This window comes from Pezoporus occidentalis, unplaced genomic scaffold (genome assembly GCF_034315485.1).
Source record: "Pezoporus occidentalis ecotype Australia unplaced genomic scaffold, CSIRO_AGI_Poc_V1 ctg85, whole genome shotgun sequence".
In the NCBI taxonomy this organism is placed as follows: domain Eukaryota; kingdom Metazoa; phylum Chordata; class Aves; order Psittaciformes; family Psittacidae; genus Pezoporus; species Pezoporus occidentalis.
The window spans coordinates 2,080,894-2,106,023 of NW_026916212.1; positions in this window are offsets into that span (position 1 = coordinate 2,080,894).

Genomic DNA, 25,130 nt, shown 5'->3' on the forward strand with positions numbered 1-25,130 from the left:
TGTAGTCTTTAAAACCACGAGATGTACTGATTGTCAAGATGTTGTTTCTTCTCCAAGAGCATAATGCTGTCTCCTTTGCATTATTGCATACTTTTTCTTAAAAAAGCTTGTCAGAAAATGCAAGACTGTTGCTCCTGCCATGTCCAGCCCACCTGATTTACTGAGGAAAAGCTCACTCCTCTGCATCTCAGAAAGAGAGAACTGAGCAGGAGTCACAGGGATTTTTGGCTTAGTCCTCTGGGTGATAGGGCACTTGGTCTCACTTTATAGGCAGAACATACAACACTGTCCTACCTGAAGAAGGAGGCAGAGTTTGAAGTGCTAGCATTTACCAAAAGTAGAGGTAAAGGCTGGGTTTTTTTTAGTGGTAAAAAAAATCACAGCTAAATAAAAATGTCCATACAGTAGTGTTTAGTGGGCAAATGAGTTCATGAGGATGCACAAGCATAGGACACATATAGGGCAATGCCCTGACAACTGCATAGTTTTAGCACATTAAGAGTGCAGGTTGACACTGGTAATGGTGAGAAATAAAGATGCCTAAAGGATGAATCTGAAATAGTAAATCTGGAAATCAGCATAGCACCAGTTTCTCTGAGAGAATACCCCAGTAGAGGCAAATTGTGTGGAGGAAGGTTAAGCAGTGAGGAAAGGGAGTGGTGGTAACCAGTCCCTTATTAGTTTTATAGAACAAAGTGTGCACCAACATGCCCGACTGGGATGAAGCAATGCCAGGGCAACCCTTTCTCCTCCTTTTGCTTTTCTTCATTCTCTCCTTCCAGATCCTGGCAGTCTCCAGCCCTGCTTACCTGATGCAAGTCTCAGAGTTGAGCTGTCCATAAACCCACATTTTGCTTGGGCTGAAAAAAGTAGATGAACTTGTAAAACAAGGTTTTTATAACTAACACATAATTTTTCCCTCTAAAGGTGTTTGATTTGAGGCACATATATGTCATGCAACATTTGGTATACCCAACTTTAGGTTTATCATATTTATTTTGATTGATTTTTAAATGGGAGAACAGAATGCGCAGCTGACACATAAAAGAGGGTGCCATTGGCAAGATACATCCATTGCTGCTCCTGATATGAAGTCATGTTGCAGCTGCTAGCCTATCCTCTTTTAAAATTGTTGCCATATACTATAGTCTTTTTTTTTTCCTAGAAGTGAGAATATTTATATATGTCAGAGAAGTGCTGTAAATATTAACAGTATTCTCTTTTAATGGCTTGGTGTTTCAATGCAACATATTGCTCTGCAAATATGGACTTCATAGAGATCCTGTGAATATGGATACCATGGTAAGATTAAGTGTAGCTCTAGCTTCATACGAATATGCATTATACTTATGTCAGGACAGAATGTTCTGTCTCAGCAAAATATATTTCCTTATAAAATGTTCTCTCAGTGTGGATAAAAGTTGGTGTAAATAGCAAAAGTTCTTTTGTAGGCCACTGGTTGCTGGTAGCTGAGTAGGTTACACTGTGCTTTGGGGGCTTTTGGGAGAGAGGGAGTTTAGTCTGGTAATCTTAGGCTAGATAAAACTGCTAGAGGAATTGGAACAGCTAGCGTAATTTTCCCTCTGTTCTCAAGTTGAGATGTCTGAAGTGGCCTGAATTTCTTACACAATATGCTTTATCCCTTGTGTCTATATAGTAGTTCTATTTGAGAAATTGTTGTTGAAAAATGCCAAAGTGCAGCAGAGGTCAAATGTACATACTGTACAGCAAATACTAGGAGTAATTTGTGCACCTGTATTTTTGGAAAATGCTTCTTTGTGAGTTAAAGTAAAGTACTTTCTAAAGCTGAGAATGTCTCATTTTTTATTGACTTAAGTTTTCTTTCAGCTTGAAAACTTAAAATTCAAGATTAGATTTAGAAAGTGAGTTTGGGTAGGATTTTTTAGTATAAGAAAGAAAATAAAGATTATCTAAGTGCTTGTTTTTCATTTAAGAGCACAGATCATTCTTTAAGAACAACATGAAAGAATGTAATTACAAGAATTAGGCCTTATTATGACATAATTACACCTTTTAAAGGCAAAGCTGTAATGTCTATGTGTAGCTGGATATGGTAACACATAAGTATCTATTGTATGATAAATAGTTGTCATCCTCATTTATGTATATTTCTTAAAGACTAAAATGCAAATATATTACACAGATTTGGCCAACACAAACCCAGTTAAATTGGCAAAGGTGTAAACCTAATTAAAATGACTGTGGCTCTGAACAAATTAGTAATTCTTGTAAAGGCAGAGAAATACATACACTAATATTGCTTAGAGATGCAAGTCAATGAAATCACTAGTTTGTCTGTGAATAAATCATAATTTTGAACAAGTGTAATGTCTGCAGATAAACTTTCAGATACAAATTAAGTTGTTCTTTATAGATTTTTTAATATATATAGTACATGATGAAAAGTATGTTTCTTTGCATAGTATGATCAATATTAGCATAGATTCAGTTAAATTTCACTGCATAAGCACTTAGAGATTAAGTAAATGTGACTACAATTTTTGAATTGTAAAATACATGATGCTACTACAAGATCCTTCATACCAAGAAATATGACTAAGGTATACATTTTTAATACTCTTTGATGAATTCATTTTTTTGAAAAGAAAGAAAAATAATATTCAGATGTAACACATCATTTATGGCCAGAACAATCTTTTTAGTTCTATACTCTGACATTTGAAGCATGTATGGATTTCAGAAGTGTGAAGGACAAACAAATTCACACAAGAAAATCTCTACTCCTATGATCCAGCTGTATTTTAATTTTACATTGGTATTCTTGCATTTCTGCATGTTTAGATTTTTCTCCTGAGCAAGGATGACTTTTCTAACATAATGTTTTTAAATCTGACAAGGTCATGTAAGCTAAAAAAAAAAAAAAGAAGAAGAAGAAGGGTCATCAAAAGGGGAAAAATAACAGAACTACGGTGAAATGGCTCTCTGTTGGCCTTTGTATTGATTCAGAGTGTGTCAAAAGGGTCTTTTGTCGTGCCCCTACCACAGCATACTAATTTGCTAGATCAAGTCTGTCAGAATATCGACTGGAAGTAAAGAACTACAGTGGCAGCTTTTGTGTTTCATACAGCAGGGAGCCTGTGTGTGAAACAGGATTATCAGGGGGTCATGAAGAGAGTCAAGGGATGTCCATCACTTCCCTTCTGGTAATGTAATGGGGCGGGTGCTTGGATGTGATTAAGATGTAGGACACAGGAGACATAGCAGTGAACAAATCAGACACACACACATGCAAATCAAGTTGGATGCTGTTAACCACATATTTTTAATGAAAAATCCAGAGATAGACCAAATATATATCTATACAGCTGCATTCAGATTAAATATCAAACACATTGTTCAATGTCTGGTGTGTATGCCTGTGCCTGCATCCATGTGTGTATGTGCAGAAAATGTAGAACACATACAAGAAATGACTTAATAGATGTTTTTTTTTTAATGTAACATTCCAATCTAGAAGTGATTCTTCTACTTTTTACTGTTGAAAATAGTATTTCTGGATGATTACAGCAAACACCCAGGGGATGTACAAAGATAAAGTGGTGCTTTGTACTATGGCTATACTTGTATGTCACATCCAGATAAGATGCTCATCAGTCTGCTGTAGGCTTAGCCTTGACTTAGATGCCATTGTCATTCTAATACAGCATGAGCAAAATATCTTTCTGGAAACTAAGAAAAAAAGAGATGTATTTGCGTGATTGAACAATGCATAGCTTGATAAGTGCCTCTTTTTAAGATTGTGGCAGGGAATGTCTGCTTTCTGGAGATGCAGGCTGCATCTCTGTAGCTTATGTGAGAGCTGTGAGAAGCTTTCCAGCACACACTGACACAATTTACAGCCCTTGTCATCTGCATAATTCATTTTTCCTCAGCATTATTCCTAATCTTTAATCCTTTATTTCAGAAAATTCGGTGCTAAGTAGGAAAACAACAAGATGCAAAACAGCAATGGCTTTTACACATGCAGCATCTGAGGGTCTGATCCAAACCCCATGGACTGGCAGAGGAACCTGAGCAGGGTCCAAGGGGCTTTGCACCAGAGACCAGATTCCTTAGTCCAGCAATAGTTATTGCAGTCAGCCTAAAAAAAAATTCAGATTTTCTGAAATGAAAAATTTAAACTTGGGAAAAGTCTAAATCTGTTTCCCATTCCCTTTCTACTGCTTGCTACCAGGCATGACTAAGGCAGCGTCGAGACCCAGTGATAGAAGCTGGCTCCATTGAGCATCCCTCTTTTTTTTTCCTGTTTTTCCTTTTCTATTTCCTTTTCTTTTCCTTACCCTCTTTGTTTTTCAAGCAGCTGGGAACATTTACAATTGTATACACAAAAAGTGTTGCTGTGGATGCATAGAGATATCTTTTTCTCTTTTGAAAGAAAAAGCAAAGCTCTTGTTGGCCGTAACGTGACTAAAGTAGCAACCTGCTTTACACGCAACCACTGTCTCTGCAGTAAAAATGGACTAATTATCTGAGTGTTGTACAAGTGTTACTCTGTTCAGAGACAAACAGAGAGGTAACCAAAGACTGCTCTGCTTGACCTTGAGTAATGATGTATCACAAACAGCTTTTTGGTGTGGGCACACCTAGAAATGATAAATTTCATAGAATCATACAATAGTTTGGGTTGGAAGGACCTTACGGATCATTGAGTTTCAACCTTGAGACACCTTCCACTAGACCAGGTTGCTCAAGCCCCATCCAACACTGCCAGGGACGGGGCATCCACGGCTTTTCTGGGCAACTTGTTATAGTGCTTCACCACCCTCATAGTGAAGAACTTCTTCCTAATATTTAATCTAAATCTCCTCTCAGTTTAAAGCCATTCTGTTTTGTCCTATTTCTGTATGCCTTTGTAAAAAGTCCCTCTCCATATTTCCTGTAGGTCCCTTTAGGTACTGGAAGCTGCTAGAAGTTCTCCCCTGAGCCTTCTCTTCTCCAGACTGAACAAGCCCAAATCTCTCAGCCTGTCTTCACAGGAGAGGTGTTCCAGCCCCCAGATCCTCTTCATGGCCCTCCTCTGGACTTTTTTGATTTACTGTTTCTTACTGGGGTTAAGAACCAATGGTCAGCTGCTGGGCAGCCACTGCACACACAAGAAAGGGAATTGCAGAAATCCATACTAGGTGAGCTTTTATTTGTTTTCAGTGTCTATGTTCAACGTCTGCACTGTGCAACATTCATTGCAATGGGAGCTCATGGCAAGATGAAGTGATATTTATTAGAAAATAGCTTTTCTGTGCATATCTCAGATTGAAGAAACAGCTGTCACAGTTATCATCTGTGTGGAATTTCAAGGGCAGAACTTGTCATAAAGCATGAATATATGAAAAGAAGAGGTGAGCCCTGGGAGCTGGTCTGTCAGGAAAGCCTGACTCAATTCTTTCAAGACATGCCATGAGTCTATGCTTTGACACTGGAAACAATCCTTATTCCTGCCGAGAAACAGTTTCTACTTACCTGATTCCTACCACTTTTAAGTTTTAGTTCAGAGTCAGAGATTAGGCCTGAAGAAGGCAGAATGGTAAAGAGGACTATTCTTCTGAAAAATACAGTTCTGTCATACATTTCTCTAAACCTCAGTTCTTATCAGGGTGCAAAACTTGTGATCCTGAACTGCTGAAATTAACAACTACTAGCAGAATCTAAGACAAGTATTGAAAAAGATGTTACATAATTATTTTGGGAAAGAAGGAGAAAACATGTAAGACATTTATTTCTTGGGCCTCATGAAAAATCACAGAGTAATTATAAGACATACAAGACTGTTGTGCAGGAGACATTTCACAGTATTTTGTTGTTTTGATGTGAGGTATCCAAAGATGGGGGTTTGCATCACATGAGAAGCGGAGCACAGATTGCAAACCAGTAGGATTTCTGATCAGAAAAGCACAACCTACTTGTCCTTCTGTGGAAATAGTCATATATGTGGAAATGGAAAACGTTATTTACTATATCTTTTTCTGAGGAGACAGAGCAATTCTCAGAAGCCTGATTGCTTTCATCTTCTGAAGTTAGAGCAGATGTCGGGGTGGGAAAGGATCATGACATATCACTGACTGGAAGGATGTGCGACGTGAAGGTCACCATGTGACATGATGCAATTTTACGCCCAGTATTATTTCTTTCTGTCTCACCCAGTAAAATTTTAAATGTAACCCAAAAGTATTTGAAAAGAGGAAACCGCCTTTTCGCAAAATGACAAAGTGGAGCAGTGATGCCAACAAAACCATATTTTCTTTGTAATGTAAAAGTAACACTTGCCATTTTACAAAATTTGTTCCCTCCAAGACTCAAGAGTCTCAACTTGCAAATAACATAACGCTGTGTCTGAAATTTCACATTTAGTTTTTGCTTTTTGGGCTCTGTACACCCTACTAAAGTCCTGGATTAGAGCCTATCACTTACCACCAAAGACAGTTACAAATATGCAATAAGAAACAACACGCTGTCACTAATAGGATTTTTTGTTTGCTTGTTTTTGTACAGCAACAAAATGGTGTCAATAAGACAAAAATAAACCTAAACAGAGTTCAAAGAGACAGTAAAATGTGACCTATCTTCCTGATCCATACTTACTGGAAGTGGTATGCCTTAGCATCAAACCTTCAGTGTAGCTTTCTGTTTTACCACAGAGACATCTTTATACATGGTTGTTTAGGTCTGAGAGAAAAGTAGCTAACTCCATTTTGCTGGCTGAATTCCAAAGCAAAATAGTACTTTTGGTCTACTTAAAAGTCGCCAGCACTTTTACATATATATGATATGTAATGATTTTCTGTTGCTACCTAGAGCTGTACCCAGACAAATATTTTATTTAGTTCTAAAGGTTGCTTTACTTCTATGTGTATTCATAGACATATACACACATGTATTTTAATGAGCACACATAAGAAGCAACCTTTGTTTATCCTTTATTTCCAAGTGATTTATGTTTCTGATAAGTGACTACAAAGTGCTTTTTTTATATTTATGATATACTTTTCAGTCATTACAGTCAAGAGTCAAACTGTTTTGATCGTATCTGGTAATTTTTCTTGTACCCTTTTCACTGATTTGGACATCACAATTGCTTTCTGCATCCTGAAAAGTGAAACACTACGTGTGTTCTGGGTGGGGTTGGTTTTTATTTTGTTTTTGGGGGAGGGTGTGGTTTTTGTTTGTTTGGTTGGTTGGCTTTGGTTTTGGGTTTTTTTGGTATGTGTGTGTGCGTGCGTTTTTTTTGTTGTTGTCATTGGTGGTTTTTTTTCACCCAAAATTTCTGAATGATTCCGAAGGATTTGGTAAACTTGTAGCAAGAAAGTTAAACTGCCCATTTTAGAGTGATTTCTAAAACGATATAAAGTGCCTGTGACAAGGAGACCCTTCTGAGAAGGGAACAAAGAAGTATAGTTTAGTCAGTTAATCTGAAGTGTAAAGTGTTAATAACATGTTTAAATAGTTTTCCACTGCTGCATCAATTTATTTGCATGTTGTGTCAAGAATCTTTTATGAAATTATGAAGTGACATACTCTTGGAAAGAACTAGGATATTTTTGGACAGCTGTTGCTGCTTCAAGAACAGCAAGTGTTGATGACGAAATACTCAATATGTATTAGAATTTGAGATCTCAGAAGATTTTAACTTGAAATAGATGAACACATTGAATTTTACAACCCTTGACCTGTGATAGAATGATGAAAAAAGTCTTAATTTTCTTCTAGTTTTAGTCAATGTTTTTTTAAGTAGATATTTAAAGTAAAGCATCTAACTGTCTTAATTTAAGCATATTTAATTACCATAAGTAAAATATCTAAGTAGTTAAATAAAAGGCTGTATTTTCACAGGGCTTTCAGTTTCCTTTAACTGCATGGAAAATTAGGTTCACTCCAGCTTCCAAAACACATGGGAGTGCGGCACCAAGAGCAGGGGTCTGGTCATGGCTCTGGCTAGAGGACATGCCTTCCAGCAGGCACCCTGGCATGGATGGCCCAAGGCAACACCATAACTTTCCCACATTAGTCCTGAGACCGTGGTACCAGAGAACAGCAGACAGCTGTAGTGCTATGCTTAAATACATGTATTCACATCCTGCCTGCTTGGAAGTACAACACGAAATCTGTTTTTTGAAACATAGAACACTAGACCTGACTGAACTGTGACAATTCAAAGAACAGCATCGAGACCATGTATTTATCATTGCAGCTATTTTATGTCAGCACACAGCAGTCTAGATGCAATAGAAGAACCTCACTTCACAAAAGGGATGGACTGGTACACCGTTAAGCAGTCCGGCACTATATATGACAATTGCTGCTACAGTTCAAAAAGATTCAAGAAAGCAAATATGCTGGTAGGTGTGTTATAGGTATTGCAAAGCGACTGTGGTAATATAGACTATTCATTACTTTACTCCTCTGTAACTGTATCTTACCTTTCAAACACACATTTCCTCCTGCTTCCTCCTGTTATGTCAATATGTGACTTGCTCCAGAGAGAGCTGGATTGAGGAAACTGAGAAAAGGGGTATATATTTATGACTATATTTTCAGATCTTTCATATTTAGTATTATCAATAGTAGTGGAGGCGGTATCTGTAGAAATAGTTGTAGTGTTATTGGGAGCTGTAGTGCTATTATAACACGTTTCTGTTCTAAATCAGAACAGAAGAAATGTGCAACCACAGAACGTAAAACCATCTCTTAGTCTACTTTTATTCTAGGACAGGAAATAGGGAGGCAATAAAAAAAATAACCAAGACCACTAGCCCAGCTCTAAGACCAAGCCTGTGATTTGGAGTTGCATACAGAAAAGTAATTTCATATCTGTTGTGCTCGGAGTAATGATGCTGAATGTTTCCCCTGAAACAAAGATGTAGGCTCTGCAAATGACAGGTGGGGAGATGTTGCAGAAGGATACCAGTCTCAGAGGGGAATCTACAAGAATTAATAATGAGCAGTTACTTAGAAGTAGCCAGAAAAGAAATTCTGTGAATGAGACCACATCTTAATTCCCATATCCTTCTAGGACATAGTCCCCCTCACTATGAGATTCAAGTAAACCTCATTATCTGTTTTGTCTCTCTGGCTCAGGACTGGAGAGAACAATCTCAAGACTGTATGGAGATGTGTCTGTTCCTCGTAGCGGTACACCTACTTTGGAAAAAAAAAAAAATTAAAGGTCATGCCATTTCTGTCAGTTATGTTGAAGGTTTTTTTTAGTGACCTGCAACTCAGAAAATCTTTCTCTTCTGCCTGAACAAATTCACACATCCATTTCCAGGTTTGAGGACACTGGAAGAATTAGCTAACCCTTATAAAATCTTTTGAAGAAGAAAAATGGTCTCTAAGTGATATGCTGAAGCACTGATGGTGATGTGGAAATACTTAAAATACAGTCTCACTGTTAGCCTTTGCAAACAGTTACCAGTAATCCAGAAGCACTCTTAGTGGCCTTCACAGATGCCCATCCTTCAGTGATAATGAAATCTTCCTACATCACTATTTCAACTTTTTTTAATAACCAGCTGGCTTTGCTTACCAGTGTAACATGTACAAGCATACATATCTGCTTACTGAATTATTTTCCATTTATGTGTAATCTACCCAACTATCCGTCCATCCATCCATCCATCCATCCATCCATCCATCCATCCATCCATCCATCCATCATGCTTTAGTAGGTGACATTAATCTAGCACTCAAAGACTTTACAGGGCAGTAGATTTCTCCTGTCGATATCCAGAACAGGGAAGCAGTCTTACCACATTTTGAAGTGCCACAAGTCACATAAGTGACTGAAGAAGCAGGGAACTGTCTTGTTTAAAACTTAATGGAAATTTATTGTAGAAAAGAATTTCTTCCACTAATTCAGTATTTCTTTTCTCAAATTGGTGACAAAACTTTCCTTAGAATTCTTTCATAGTCCTTGTGGTCTTTGCTTCATTTATATGCTAACAACCCTTCAGATCCACAGGAGTTACTGCTGCCCCATACTGATTCTCGAGCATCTTGAATCCATACCACCTTCTTGTCCTAAATCAGAAATTTGGAAAGAATTTCCCTGCAGACACTAATTCCAGGACAATTCTGGTTTCTCTTTTTAAATATTCTAGTACTGGCCCTTTCAATTTCTGTTTCTGACTGCAAGCGTCCAAATTCTTTAAACAATACTTTTAATGAATGTCAGAGTCCATTTGAACTAGTGGCATCACCTGATGTCAACTTTTATTTTCTGCTCTTCCTTTTAACTCTGCTTTGAGACACTGCCTTTCATTAATATTGTAATCTTTTGCTCTGAGATGATTTGTATCTTCTTGAAACATCAAAATGAATTCTTCCTAAGTTAAGATAATATTTTAGATATTTTTCCATCCATATGATTTTCATGTCAAGTCTACTAGTTAATTGACACAATTTTTAAGTCTGTCACCTTGAGCTTCCCCTCTCCCAGTGTTTTCAGTAAAGCTGGAATGGCTCCACCATTACACCCCAGACCTTCTGCATCCCACTGAAGCTTATAAGAGAGAAAAAGCTGTCAAATTACATTACTCCCATATCCAATCTCTCACTTCACCTGCCTAGATGACTATAATAACTACATCACAGAAGTAATCCTTGCACTTCTGGGCTCCAACAACTGGGGAAGGCTTATTCACTTTCTGCTCAGGTGCAATCATTGTCATATACAATAACAACTTTGAGATGAACTCAGCAGAATGAGACAAATGCTGAGAAGATCAACTGAGACCCTTCTTGTCCGCAGACTAGAATTTCTATTAAAATATTGAAAATATCAAGACATCTCTTATAATAGAGTCCTCATTTATGGATCCAAATTTAGTCTTTACTAGCTAGACAAGCTCTTATTTTCTCTTTCTCTTAGGACAATTTAGCCTACAGCCAAATGAATGCTACATTTAATGGAAGAAAATAAATACAAATCCAAGGCAGAAACAGTTGTTATATTCCAGAAACAGATGATTTTTTTTTTTTTTTATTGAAAAATGTTTAGATTAAACTCCATTAAAATGTTATGGCTTATTTTTGTTATTGATCTGGTCTGAAATTTCAAATTCACTTAGCTCAGGATTTTGGTGTAAGTAATTATCAGGCAGTCGCATCTTTTGAATGTTTCTTGGGAATACATTAGTTTGGATTTATTAACAGCTTTATGATAGCAGGGAAGATTGAGAAAAATATTCCAATATTACAAAATTAGAAAAGTATCAGAATAATCTACCATTATGAGGGAGGCAGGATGCTAATACAATGTTTTTAACTAAGTCAGTATTCAGCAGCAACATTAAGAAATATTTACCCTTTTCTGTATGCACTCTCCACCTCACAAAGTCTAAATCACCCACAACATAAATTTTGAGATCATAATTAGGCAAGCTGAATTCTTGTACAGTTTTAGGATTTGCATTCTCAGATTTTCAGTTCAGTTTAATAGGGTCAATGGAATTTCAAAATTTCTCTCAAGAAAAGATTGTGTAAGCTGGCTAACAAAATGCATGAATAAAAGGGGTAGTGCTGCTGAAGGTGCAAAAATGATGCATGCAACAACACTTACAAATAGTAAAAGATGAGACCACTTTTTCCACACCTCATTTTTTTTTTTTAGTTTTATAAGAAGTTGTATGCATAGGATAACAAAGAATGACGAAACCTTTGTATGATACTTGGAAAGCTGTATCATCAAGAAATACACTGAACAAAGTAGACAGCCTTTTAGAGGGAGAAAAAATGTAGCCCAAGAAATTTGGTCATAGCTTGATATTTTATAAAATTTACATTTAGAATGACCTGATACAAATATATCCCAAGTACCTAACCTAAGACCTGCTAGCACAACCTGTGGTTAGCAGTGGTGTGCAAGCTCAGGAAACTGTACAAGTTTTGCTAATAAGTACAGGATCTAGCCCAGTCAAAAGTAAAATAAAAGCATTAAATATAATGAATGAGAAGAAATAAGCTTCTGTAAAATAAGAGCATGCAAATTTGCAAAAGAAAAAAAACACCAAACTTTTGAAAGAGAGTATAGAAGGTTATAGCCTTCTGCTATAAGGAATATAATGTTTTATGTGGACTTCCTCCACTGAAGTAATGGTAAATTGAAGGATTTACATGCTCATACTTATTCATATGATTAAAATAAGTTATTTAATTGATTCATCATTTTATATTATAAATATTGTGTAAAAATTTATGTTCACAATGCTTCATTGTTCAAAGTTTTTTCTTTAAATGTTCTAAAACTTCTGTAAAAACTAAACCACTGCTGGGATTTGCAATTTCTAGTCTATGATTTCTTAATGAGAGCAGAGCATGCAAACTATACACATGCATATACACACACAGAATCAGGTATACCCACAGATCGGACTTTTTTTTTCTTTTCAGAAAATGGTAAAAATACATATTTTAATCCATCAAAATTCAACCATCCTTAAGTGTAAGTGAGCATCTGCTTTCATCTAAGAAACATTTTAAACTTCTTGACAGTTACAAGAAGAGTAATCCCTAGAGGCTAACACTTTTCTTTTCAAAGAAAATTCATCTCATGGATGGCTTTATGGTAGGAAACTGCAGTATGCTCTATGCAATTGCAAGTGAACACACAGCTTAGCCATCTCCATAAGACTGCTGAAACTTCACCATTTGACTCAGTAGAAAAAATTAGCTAAAAAGAGAATGAAAAATATCAATGGAATTTCTGTAGTCTCTAGACAGTTTATTAACAGTATTTCCAAAAAAATTCAAAACGTAGTCAACTTATTTCTTTATTTTTATGGATTTTCAAGCATAGCTCTCATCAATAATGTTCTAAGTCAGCTTTCCCAGTTACTAGAGGGAGGGTAAGATCAATTTATTTTTGTTACTTACAAAACCCAGGAAAACGTAATATGTTCTACCTAGCTTTTTAGCCATTCTAAAAACCGCATTTCAAAATACCTATCTACAGGTTTGAGTCTGCTGCCATTTAGCTTATCACTTGAGTTACGTTTTATAAAGCATTTGAACTGAAACAGGCTGTCAGATGTGGGTTCATGCTTCTTCAGGGACCAGGACCATGGTCCTTTTCTCTTCCCAAGAACTGACCAAGGGTTCAGCACACTTTTAGAAGTCAGGAGCTCCCTCTGCCTCTGTCAATGTGCTCCACTGCCTTCAAATTATATTTTTTATTTGTCCTATGATATATGAGTTTAAACTGCAGTGAAGATCTATTGCAATGTTACAAACTAAAAATACTTTAATATTCATTCACTTGCTGTGAGACAGAACCTAAACACAGCAGAACTGAGTTAAAATGACAGCATTGCTTCACTGGCCTAAACGTTTGCTAGTCAAAGATAGATTCAAACAATAAAATAATTGTTTTTATCTTTATAAATTTCCATGAGACAAGATCCTTAATCACTGAGTTGCTGCACTCCTATTTAAAGGTGCTGGGTACCTCCATTTCTCATTGAATTTAGTGACAAGAGAGATGATTCAAATCCTACCAGTGTCTTACATTCCTTATGAACAGTGTCAGTACAAATAAGAATTACTGATTGCAATTAAGTTTACTTCTTTAAAACATGCAGTAAATCAGGGCAGTTATCTCCAGTAGGCAAGGAAATAAAAATCCTCTGGGACAAATATATTGAAAACGGCATGTGTGAAACTTGTCCATGCCTGTTTAAGTGTATAATAATGATTATATACAAACTTAGTAATATATAGATACACTTAATAAAAATGATTATCCTTGATAACAATGATTATCCTTGAAGTATATCCCTCAATGTATAACTATATTGGCATGTGACCAAATCTAGATGAAATATGACAGTCACACAAGGTACTGCCCATCATCAGAGCTGTTGTGATTCACTTTCCATGAAGATCCTTGTGAATGATGTTAGGACTTAGGCATTTAAACACTTACAAAAACAACTGGCAGTTTAGGATGCTACTTCCTCCAGTTAATTTGTCATCAATATGCTCCAGAAATTACTCCATGTCAAAGCTGCCAAAATGGAACCTGAGCACTTTAGTTTAATGTCTATGAGTTTGGTCCCACTGTCAAAAGAAAAATTAAAGCAAGACACTTTTTTTCACTGAAGCACCTAAGAACTATCTACACACTGTTTTACTAACTGATTCCCAGCTGTGGAGTACAACATGTTAGCTGCTGGTTCCTTTGCTTATCTAAATTTTAAGCTAATAAATTTCATTTTGCAACTGGAGTGGTTAGGAAAATACATGTAGAGAGCTGTGCAGCTGAGCTCAGCTTAAAAACTGTCTTCTAAGTAATCTGATTGTGTAAGATGGTGTCCCCATAGTCGGAGACAGTCACATTTTTTTACTTTAACTAAAATCTAGAGATATTTTTTTGCAAGTTAGCAACATAAGTTAATGATTCTGCACAAGCAGTGTGATGGATTTTCCAGGTCTGTCAGAATTCTTTCATTTTCTTCCTGCTTTCTTAGGTGTTAACCATTATGTCATTTCAAGCAATCCCCCTGGTGACACAGAGAATTATTCTGGTGGGTTTTCTGTCCTTCCACTGCCATATGTTCATAACAAATTGTTTTACATGGGCAATTGCATCTTACAAAGCAAGAAAATCTAAATGTACAAGAACATTTCTACAGAAAAAAAACCCATGCGATTTCCTGGAATTCCTCACCTTTTTTTCAATCTCCGCACCCCTTTTTCTCTTTTTTTTTTTTTTTGCTTGTTTCATGTGAAAGAAAAATTATTCTTAAAATTCCCTTTTCCACTTTGAATTTTGTTTGATAGCTTTATGTTCTACCATTTATTTTTAAGATTTAATTTGTTAATCTCTATACTTTTTTTCTCTTTACTATAAACACAGATAACTCTCATTAAGGGAAAACTGCAGATGCTATATGACAGAAATGTCTCTCTCCTCATATGCTTTCTCTAATATGAAATGCAGGAAATACAGTTTACCATGTTTTGCAAAGGCATGAGGCTCTAAACTAGACAGCTGTTAATGAAAGACTGCTACAATGCAGACTGAAAGACTGAGACCAAGATAAGCATAATCATAGATAACAGACAAATGCATGTATACAGCCTTTCCAATTTGTTAGTTTTGAGTATCAAGAGTTAGTCCTGTAAATAAAATTAACCTCATTCACTGTCTACATCATTGCAAAAACATGTGCAAGAGCTCCCAAGTTTCATTTAAGTGTGATAGTTCACTTTATCTCTGTCCTCACCACTACAGTTTCCTTTCTCCACTGTCTTGCTGTCTCCACAGCTCAAGCAGCACCAGTAAGGTGGAAGATAAGGAAAAGTATGCCTGCTGATCCCCACATGAATACATGCTTACATCCTCAGCAGGAATAAAGCAGGAGAAATTACAGCAAATTAAAAATGGTCTTAGAACAAAGCCACCAGAATTAGCTAGAATTAACCAAATAAGCAGCATGTTTCACATAGCAATAGAATAGCCTTGTACAATTATGATTTCTTCTGAAGAAAAGTGTTCATTCTTCACAGACAATTTGCAAATAGTGATAAAACTCCATTCACTGTAGCCAGGTTGCTGTCAAATACTCCCCTTTCTTTCATTCCTGCCTTTAATTCATCACTTATTGAAATTGTCCTTCATAGAAGTAGTGGTTTTGAAAATAACATTTAACATATTATATGGTAATTTTTTCTTCCATTTCAAGAGTGGATTTTTTTAAAGACTGTAGATGTGTTTACTGACACCAAAAATCATATGAAATCTCTATACGTTATCCTCCATTCGTGGATCTCTTCCCACCTCCCTGGATTACACTAGTGTCTAACAACTTCTGTAGAACCAAAGAGCCTATTCTGCTCTTTTAACAAATTTAATCTAAGATTATCCACTCTTTTTTTCACTTAATCAAGATCAATTCTGTATGTGGCACTAATGACACCTTTGGAGGTGGCTGAAACCAAATTGTATTTGATTTTGTTACTTGAACTAAGATGGCATGTCCAACAAATCAGAAATGTCATGATCTATGAATTGAAATCTGGATTTAACATTCTCAGCCCATTTTCTGATTAGATAATGAAAACCCCAGGGGGCTAGGTTTGGCAGTATTCCTTACTAATCTGTATTTTCACACTGTACTATACCATACCATACCATACCATACCATACCATACCATACCATACCATACCATACCATAGCATACCATACCATATCACCCACACCATGCTACATTACACTACACCGGACTACACTAGACTACACTACACTACACAAACTTTCTCTTAAAAATGTAAACTATCCATCTATAAAAGGCTTGGCGTTTCCTTGCTAAACCAGTAGACCCAGTTGTTTTCCAGAACTATGTGATGGTGTCAATGTCTACACAAAGGAGTGATGACAATGTCTGCATTTACAAGGCATATGTGTAATCCATCACACATGGATCTCCATCACACACTAATTTTCCAACCACAGGGTCACCTCAGCACAAGCAGATTCAATCATCTTCTCCTACAGTCAAGTTGCAGCATACACTGTGGTCCCACTGGTCACTGTAGGACCTCAAGATGCAAAGTCATACCCAGTAATACTGTGATTTACACATTCCTTGAAGACAGATGAGCCATGGTAGTTCTTGTTTTAGTTTTCTCTATATATTTTTATCTAGTGTTGCCCTTACACTAGTAAAAGCCATAAAATGCAAAGGTCTCATAGCACTGCTTATTGCTTACCTAGGTTAATGTTACCTATACACCATCTCAGACTCAACTTAACAGGAGCCAGCTGTGTCGGAGCATAGTGATAACTTGGCCCTCAGTAGTCCCCTGCAGAGCACTGAGCCATTGATGTACTCCCAATCAATTCCTACACAGTTACAGTTCAATGAGCTATTTAAAGAAAAAACATGACTGTGTAAAGCAAGAGGGATATTCAAAGAGAAAAACCTACTGAGAAATAAAGAACTAAAAGCAAGGCAAAACCTGAAGTACTAGAGATAGACCTGGCACAGAGATAGAAAAAGAGGGAATAAAAAACCACAGTGTGAAAAACCACAAAACTTCATGGTGGGAATCTTCAGAAAAATGACACATTCACATCAGTGGAATTATTTGATATTTCTAATGATTTTTATGTGGAAAAGCACTTAAATTATTTACTATAGTTTCCAATTTGTCTGCCTATGCAGATGTACAAAACTTAACTAATCAGGATAAGCAAAGTGGTCAGAAAAACCATACATTAAATTTCTGTGATTAAAATAATATAGCTAATCTTTCCCATGAGGACTTCTGGTATTATTTAAAAAATATATTATAGGTGTAGTGTGTTCTGGTGATTACTGAGTTTAAATATATCAGTCAGCCAAAAGAAACACAAAATGCAAGAGATATACATGTGTATTATTAAAATCTCTGTTGATTGTTTCTATTCAATAAAAATATACCATGCAGTTAGCTTCTTGTTCTTGGACTGTTTTGTAGCATATATCTTAAGTATGTATTTTTAAATTATTTACAGAACCAAAATATATTTTCAAAACATATAATACTAGAATTATTTCTGTTCTCTTAATACCATTTCCATGGTTACTTAGAAAAGCAAATCAAAGCCAGGCTTTTTGGTCAAAAGATAATGCCTGGAAATCAAAATATAATATGATTTTCAAACAAAAATGGAAATGATTTTTTTTTTCTTCTATAAACTGAAATTTATTTTAATTTACTAAGAATGTTCATGGGATAATATTTCACTCTTCTTTCCTTTCCTCCTTAGGTTAACACTTACAAGTGTTTAATTTAACTAGCTGCATCATTACAAATCCAAGCAGTTTAGCAATTTCTTCTAACCAAACCAGTGAACAGCCTTTCAGAAACTGCTCTTACTGATGATAGTGAAATTCTAACTCCCCAGCACCAAAAGGTAATAACACACAACATACATTTTTGTTGCTACAAAGAGAAACAGCATGAAGAGCTGAAGATGGAAAGCAAAAAAATATTGCAAAGTTGCAGCTGAAATGAACGTCTTAAATATCCATTTGTTTTTGAACTGTTTTTTAAAATGTCCAAATGGTAGCAACCGCAAGTCACAGCCTTTTCAAAACATTCTGGTTCCAGTTTGAAGAGGTTCTGACGGCAGTGCTAAAAGAAAGGATATGAGTTCAAGGCTCTTAATACTGCTGCTTATGGGAAAAAAGCATTCTCTTCCAGAAAACGATAGTTTAACAGAACCCATTCTATATACACTAAAATAGAGCCAAAGTTCAATTTAAAGTGCTGTTGCACACTTTACCAAAGCTCTTGACTTCAGGATTTTTTTTTCAACTGGGCTTACAAATCCTGTATCTGTTGACCTTCAGAACATGGTACAAGACCATTTATTCTCTCAGCTTTTTGCTTTTGTGTGTGTCTGAACGAGGTGAGGAAAGAGGAAGGAAGAATAGTCTGGGGAAGTCACTGGTGTTTAAGCGAAAACATGGACAAAAACCATTCAGCTGAAACTGCTGGAGAAAGACAGATAGGCAGAATGGAATTAGTCAAATTCTGTTTGTAAGACTACCATAAAATGGGCTACTTTTTTTTCTGATTTCTACTGATTTATATCAAGTATGCAGTAACAATACTGGTTGTATCTGAAAGGAATAAACAAAATTCCATTCCTGACTGCAGCTGGAATTTAAAGCCTTTGGTTTCTATAGTTGGTTTGAACTGCTGGAGGGAGTTCAAACTTATGGAGGGAAATGGTTGTAGTACATTTGAAAAAATATTAACCATTACAAATTGATTGACTCAGTATCTTGCTAATACAGTTAGACATTGCAGCATGACTGAAGCATTCAGTATTAGTATCAATTAGATTTCTTTGCTTCAATCAAACCCTCTGAAACCTCTAGAGAATATTCTTTATCTAATATGTAGGCCTTCCTCAAAAATCATCATCCTGAATTTTAATTACCTTTAAAATAAGAAATTAATAGCTCAAAATTACTTTAAGAATACTAGAGGCATACAGTATAAAATCAAGCACCAGATTTAGGACAGGGCTTTGCTTTGAATGTGACTACTGTTTGAAAGGTGTACAGACTTCTATATTGTGTTCAACCATGTCAAATAGTGGTTTAAAAATTCATTGCTTTTATATCTGCTATGAAAATAGAATTAAAAATGAAATATCTATAATTATGCCAAATACATAAAATGTATTTGAGTATTCTAATGTTTTGTCAGAGAATATTCATGCTGATCCAAAGACTGAAGGAAAAAATATTTTATGGTCTTAAATTACAACAACATTTTCACTTATAGTCATTTGACTCTGGCTGTCTCCTGAGGTTCTTCCTGGCGGCTGTGACTCACATTTCAAAATAAAATCAGGCTTCCTATAGAGCACATGTTTCAAAGAACCCACTTCCTTGTGATCCTATGTTTTTCAGAAGATAACATGAGTTGTAACACCTAGAATTTCACCGGCTTAAACTGTATTTAAAAAATATGCAGACGTATATTACATGTACTTGGCCTTTTAGGGGGCAGTAGTTGAATTTGAATTGCTCCAAGGTGGCACCCTCTGTTGAGAAAGCTGCATTCCTTTAAAGCACATAAACAATTAGGAAAAAAAGAAGCAATGTGAATTATTAGTATTGTAGTTCTTTCACTGACATCATAAATGGCTTCTTTGAATGTTTTGATGTTGTTTTGACATAGAAATCTTACTACACATTGACACATTTTTCTATTTTCAGTTGCTTTGTGTAATACTCTTTGTGTGCCAAATCATGGTAAAAGTTTGACATTATAAAAGCTAAAGTTTTGTATCTTCTCTTGCTCCTACCTATCCATATCCATTCGGGCCTGATCCTACAGATGCTTACAAATAGAACATTTCTATGTTATTCTTTGAGAATGTCTCAAATACGTAAATTTAAGTGACTGGGGACTGAAACCTGAGCTTGTATTAATGAAAAAAATTAGCTTCAAATTTTTGAGTCATGGAACCATCCTAATGGTCTAAATGAATCATTTGTTACATATACTAGGTTTGTAATTAAAACATTTTTACACAAGAAATTTATTCTCTTATATATATGTATATGGATGGTTCTCATATATATTATAAGGAGCACCAGCATATAGAATCATAGAAACATAGAATCGTTAGGGTTGGAAAGGACCTGAAGATCATCTAGTCATTTCTAAATTGTGGAAGAAGGAGTGATAATTTGGCAAAGTCTTGGTATTCAATCTCCTTGAAATACTGAAGGTTTACAAGGTAGCCACCTTGATAATTTTTACATATTCCCACAATATCTAATATGTTCATGGATGCACATCCCTCGTTTAGAGCAGTACTGCATTAGTCCCTAGTACTTCACTGTTTACGGTGAAGTGGTGTGGTATCTGTAGCACCATGGATTTCCAAATATTCTCAAAGTTATACCATAGAGTCACACAAACCTTGCCAGGAAAGAGCCTCTGGCGATCCAAATTCCCATGTGGAATAGGATTACCATCAATGGTGCTCATGTTAGTCATGGTTTCTCTAGTTGAACCACACAAAACCCAGATACTTCACTATCTCCCTAGGTAAACTTCTTAGTGAAAAAGCCACCATTGCCCTTTGGTTTTGCTATTTGCTGCTACAAAAAAGAGCTTGGTTCCTTCATTGGAAACTTTCTGGATAGCAGTAAAATGCTATTGCCTTTTTCCTCAGCCCTTACTTTACCAGATTAGTCCAGATGAATAAACCCTTCATGTCACAGGCCCTTAACCATGTTGGCAGCCCTCTTCTGGATTTTCTCAATTTTCCAAAACGCTTCTTCAGGTGGGAGCCCCAAAAGTGGATACAGTATTCCAGGGGTAGCCTCTTTGGTGCTGAACAGAGAACAACACCTACCTTTAGTCTCCTAGCTACACTCCTGATACAGTCCAGTGTACAGTTTTCCTTATTCCTGCAATTTGCCAGTGATTACCATGCAAATCCTTCTTGTCCTTTAGTAGCTGCAGATGGCGGTCCAGGGAAATATCCAACAATTCCTCTTAAATCCATGTTTTATGCCTATTCTAAATAAATCAGTTGAATACCGCCTCCCTAGGAAAAGTATGAAAGATAGTGGTTGAGGTTTATTTATAATTTGTGTTAAAATAATAGCCTTATAAAGCTTAAGTCCAAGGGGACTAATAGATCATTTGGACTGACCTCTTGTGTGTCATAGGCTAATAATTTTCACTCTGTGATATACTCTGTGATATACTCTGGCCACTATCACAGAAGTCTCCTTGTTAACAGGACTGTTTTCTCAGATTGATGAAGGAGAGTAAAAACAAGCCACCCTTGCACCCAGGAAGAGAAGAGAAAAAGAAAGAAAATAAGAAAGAAAGCAAAGTTCATCACTGAAGAAATTAAGAGTGGCCTTGCAAGCAGACAGTAAGAACACCTGCTGAGAGGAACTTGGGAAACCTTTTCCTTTTCTTGTTCTTCCTTTAAGGACAGAGGATCAAGTCTGCCTCAGAGAGAGGGTAAAAGAGAGACCCACAAGGTCAGAAAGCTTAAGAACAGAAACTGTGAGTGGGAAACTCAGCTGACTGCTGGAGAATGGAAAAGGAGTAATTATCCCTGCTTGTTGTGATACTGGGTATGAGATGAAAAAAAATTTATTCAACTGAAGCATAAATTCTAATTATAATGAACAATTTCTTATACCACTGAAAAGAAATGTAGGAATTGTGTGTTAGTTCATTAAAAGTACAGCAAGAAAACAGGGTCAAAAATCAAGGTGAAATTCTATACAGAAGTAAAAAGAGATACGGAGTATTTCTAGAAACTACACTGTTTTCCTTGTTCTTACCAGAATAGTTTTATTTTGTTTCCAGAAATAGATACCTTTTATCATCGCAGCGTGTTAGAATGCCCTTGGGAAAAGGCTAATTGCAGAACTGTAAAGTGTTAGGACTGATAGGGAAGCTTCATTTAAAATGGACCCATGTAAAGGTAAGCCTGTACTTAGCTTATAAATATAACTTTTTATACCCCTAAACTGAACCACTACTTGGTGCAAAAGACAGATCACCACTTAGGATGGACCATCAGAGGTGACAAAGTAAATGTCAGATGTCTGTTTCTCCAAACCAGTTTTGTGAAATAAACTTTCATCATTATCTTAGATGACTAAATTTAACATAAAATTTTTCCCCCTATTTGAGGTGTGCGGTACATAACAACACATAGCTGCCATGTGATATTATTAGTTGCTTAAGATCAAATCTCATAATAGCTAGAAACTGCGCTGAGTATATAAGATGCTCTTACAGTCAGCACACTTTTTGCAAACAATAAATTACACTAAAAGGTTAAATTCGTGATCTTTTAAGATATTTCAGTTTTGTTGGAAGAATTGTATTTTGTTCTTAAAATATCCTTCCTTCCATGGTCTAACTATAAGCATACTTGCCAGAACATGTATCTATCTCTGTTTACTTGTGGATACACATAACTTTAGGTGTGAGAGCGTAAAATAATTTGATGCACTTAATTACTTATTTTTACACAGGGACGGATCAGTTTGCCTTTTCTAAGACACTATAAGTCCTTGCAACTAGTCCTGGTACTGCTTTGATTTTCACTGATGCACAGCTGCCTTTAAAAAGTGATCTTGATGCAATATGACAGGCATGAAAGCACAAAGGGAAAGGTTCCAATAGTGATCCTCTGAAATTTTAAAGCTTAAAAGAGAGAGAGCTCTATGATTCAGTGCTGACAGAGGCTGGATGTTGTATCCTGTGACTGTACAGCTACATGTGAAAGTGGCTAATGACCAGTGTTAGATTCCTGGTTAAGTGTGTCCACTGTTAATGAAATCACATACTGAAAACAAATAAAACCACTTTGACTTAGAAAAAAAAAGTTACAGACATTGAAAGACATGGCAAACCTTCCAAGTATCTGCAACTGAAGAAAAACTACTTAGTGATCAAAAGAATGAATATTTGTCATAGGATCCCTTAAAGGCTGAACTGGAAGATTCTGCACTCCAAACTCAATGAGATAATGAATGTTTGAATGTTGCTATCACTCAAAGAATGATCAAAGAAATACAGGTATGAATCTCATTCACTTGTGTATAAAATGAGTGACAATATAAATACCTAAATGAATTATAAGCTTTTCACACTGCATATATGGGCTTATGTCTAAAAAATGCTTCACAGGTAAAGAGAGAGAAAAGTGGAAAGGCAGATAAAGCCTCTAGGTTTTGTATCAGCAAATGACATGTGCTTTTCTCCTCCTTCTGCCATCTGTATTTGTCTCAGATGGTAAGCAAGTCATCTGTTTTGGGTTGTAAGTAAATAGTTCAGCACATTTTTTAATTGGTGTCAAGAATTTAAGGCAACAGACTGAAAGGGTGATCTATTTATTTGTTAGAGTGATTGATAAAAAATGAGATTTCTAAACTTCTCTGGACTGTGGATTTATATGACTGGCTGTGTTTCTGCTTTAGCTGTACTGTTGAAAGCTGATAGCTGACAATAACATCAGAAAATGTGTCCTGGTGGCCACAATCAGCTAAGAACTCTTTCTTGCATGAATCATGCTAATGAAGATAAACTTGAATTCTTATGGTTTCCATATTTAGTGGTGCTAGGGTAAACAACCAAATAATCCCCCAGCCCTTGCCAAACACTTTTTCTTCTTGATAAATGTATAACAAGTCTGTTTCAGAACTCTTTTTCTAAAGCACTGATTCATACATTTTCCAAACTTCGGAAAAATTCTGAGAAATACTAAAATAAGTCAAACCAAACATGTTAAAAATACTATATTATGTATGTCTTGAAGTAACAAAAGATATTTTTATCCATCTTGTTGCTATGTTATGTTGTTTCAAGAACTGCCTCTAAACAACTGTATGTCCTCAACAGCTTCAGAAGATACCCGATTTCTTAATACCAACTTGAAAAGTTAAGAAACCAATGCCTATAATTTTCTTTAACCATGAAATTTTCTCTTTTATTCCATAACAAATGAAAAATAATCAAAGAAATACTAACCTGTCTCTGAGCTTTGGCTCAGTATTAGTGGCAGCAAAGTTTTAAAATCCCAGAAATTCATAGTCTGAACTGAACTACCAGTAACATTGAGAACTATGATTGAGATTTGAATAAAAAATCAGTGAACCCATGACAAGGGCAGAGCATCAATGAATCTCTTTTATTTAAGTAACCATTGCACAGGAAAATTTCCGATAACGTTTAGATTTATATCTTTGCAATAAAAAACATTTTGGACTCAAGTATATAAACTTGCAGATCTGCAAAAGCAAATATAACAAAGCAGTATGTTTTACATGTAGCAAAGTTATTTTTGGCCAAGCATCTACATTTAAACCTTTCTTATTTTTTTATTTTTTTCCTTCTTGATCTCTGCACAGTTGAAATCATGACAACTAATCCAGTTGACATTACAGATGGAGACAAAACCAGTCATTTTAACATTCTAGTATTTCTCTGAAATATTTCTGATAGGATCACAATAATGTACATCAATACATATACAAGATACATGATTGTGTGGGGTGCTAGAAAGGTTTTCCTGGCATGAGTATGTACTGACCTACATAATTCATGAATGGTGAAGAATAGGACCATTATATGAAGCAAAATGGAGTGCTACCAAACTTCATAATGTGTCTGTAGCAAGCTTAGCTTTTCAGAGAATCAAATAGATTTTATTCAAACCTTAGAAAGTACAAGGTCAATCAGATTATCAAAATGAATACATAATAAACAGATAGATTCTTGTCCTGTACTGAAATTCATACAGAACTTCACTGGATTAAGTGGTAGGTCCAGTTATGTGAAAAATGTCAGCATTTGGCCCCTTGCCGCAAGTCATTTTATAAACATCTCTATTATTTCTCCAAAGGCTGCCAGGGCAGTTCACAATACAGTGCCAAATGATTCACCTTTTCCACTTCATGGTGTGCACCAGATGTTGATACTTTTGCAGACACTAAGTACCCTTTATTCCATAAGGATATAGTTTCACAGCAATGTGGTCCTTAGCGATCTTTCCTGTTGTGCATCTATTTACTCCAGATAATGTCTAAAGAATCGAACTTTC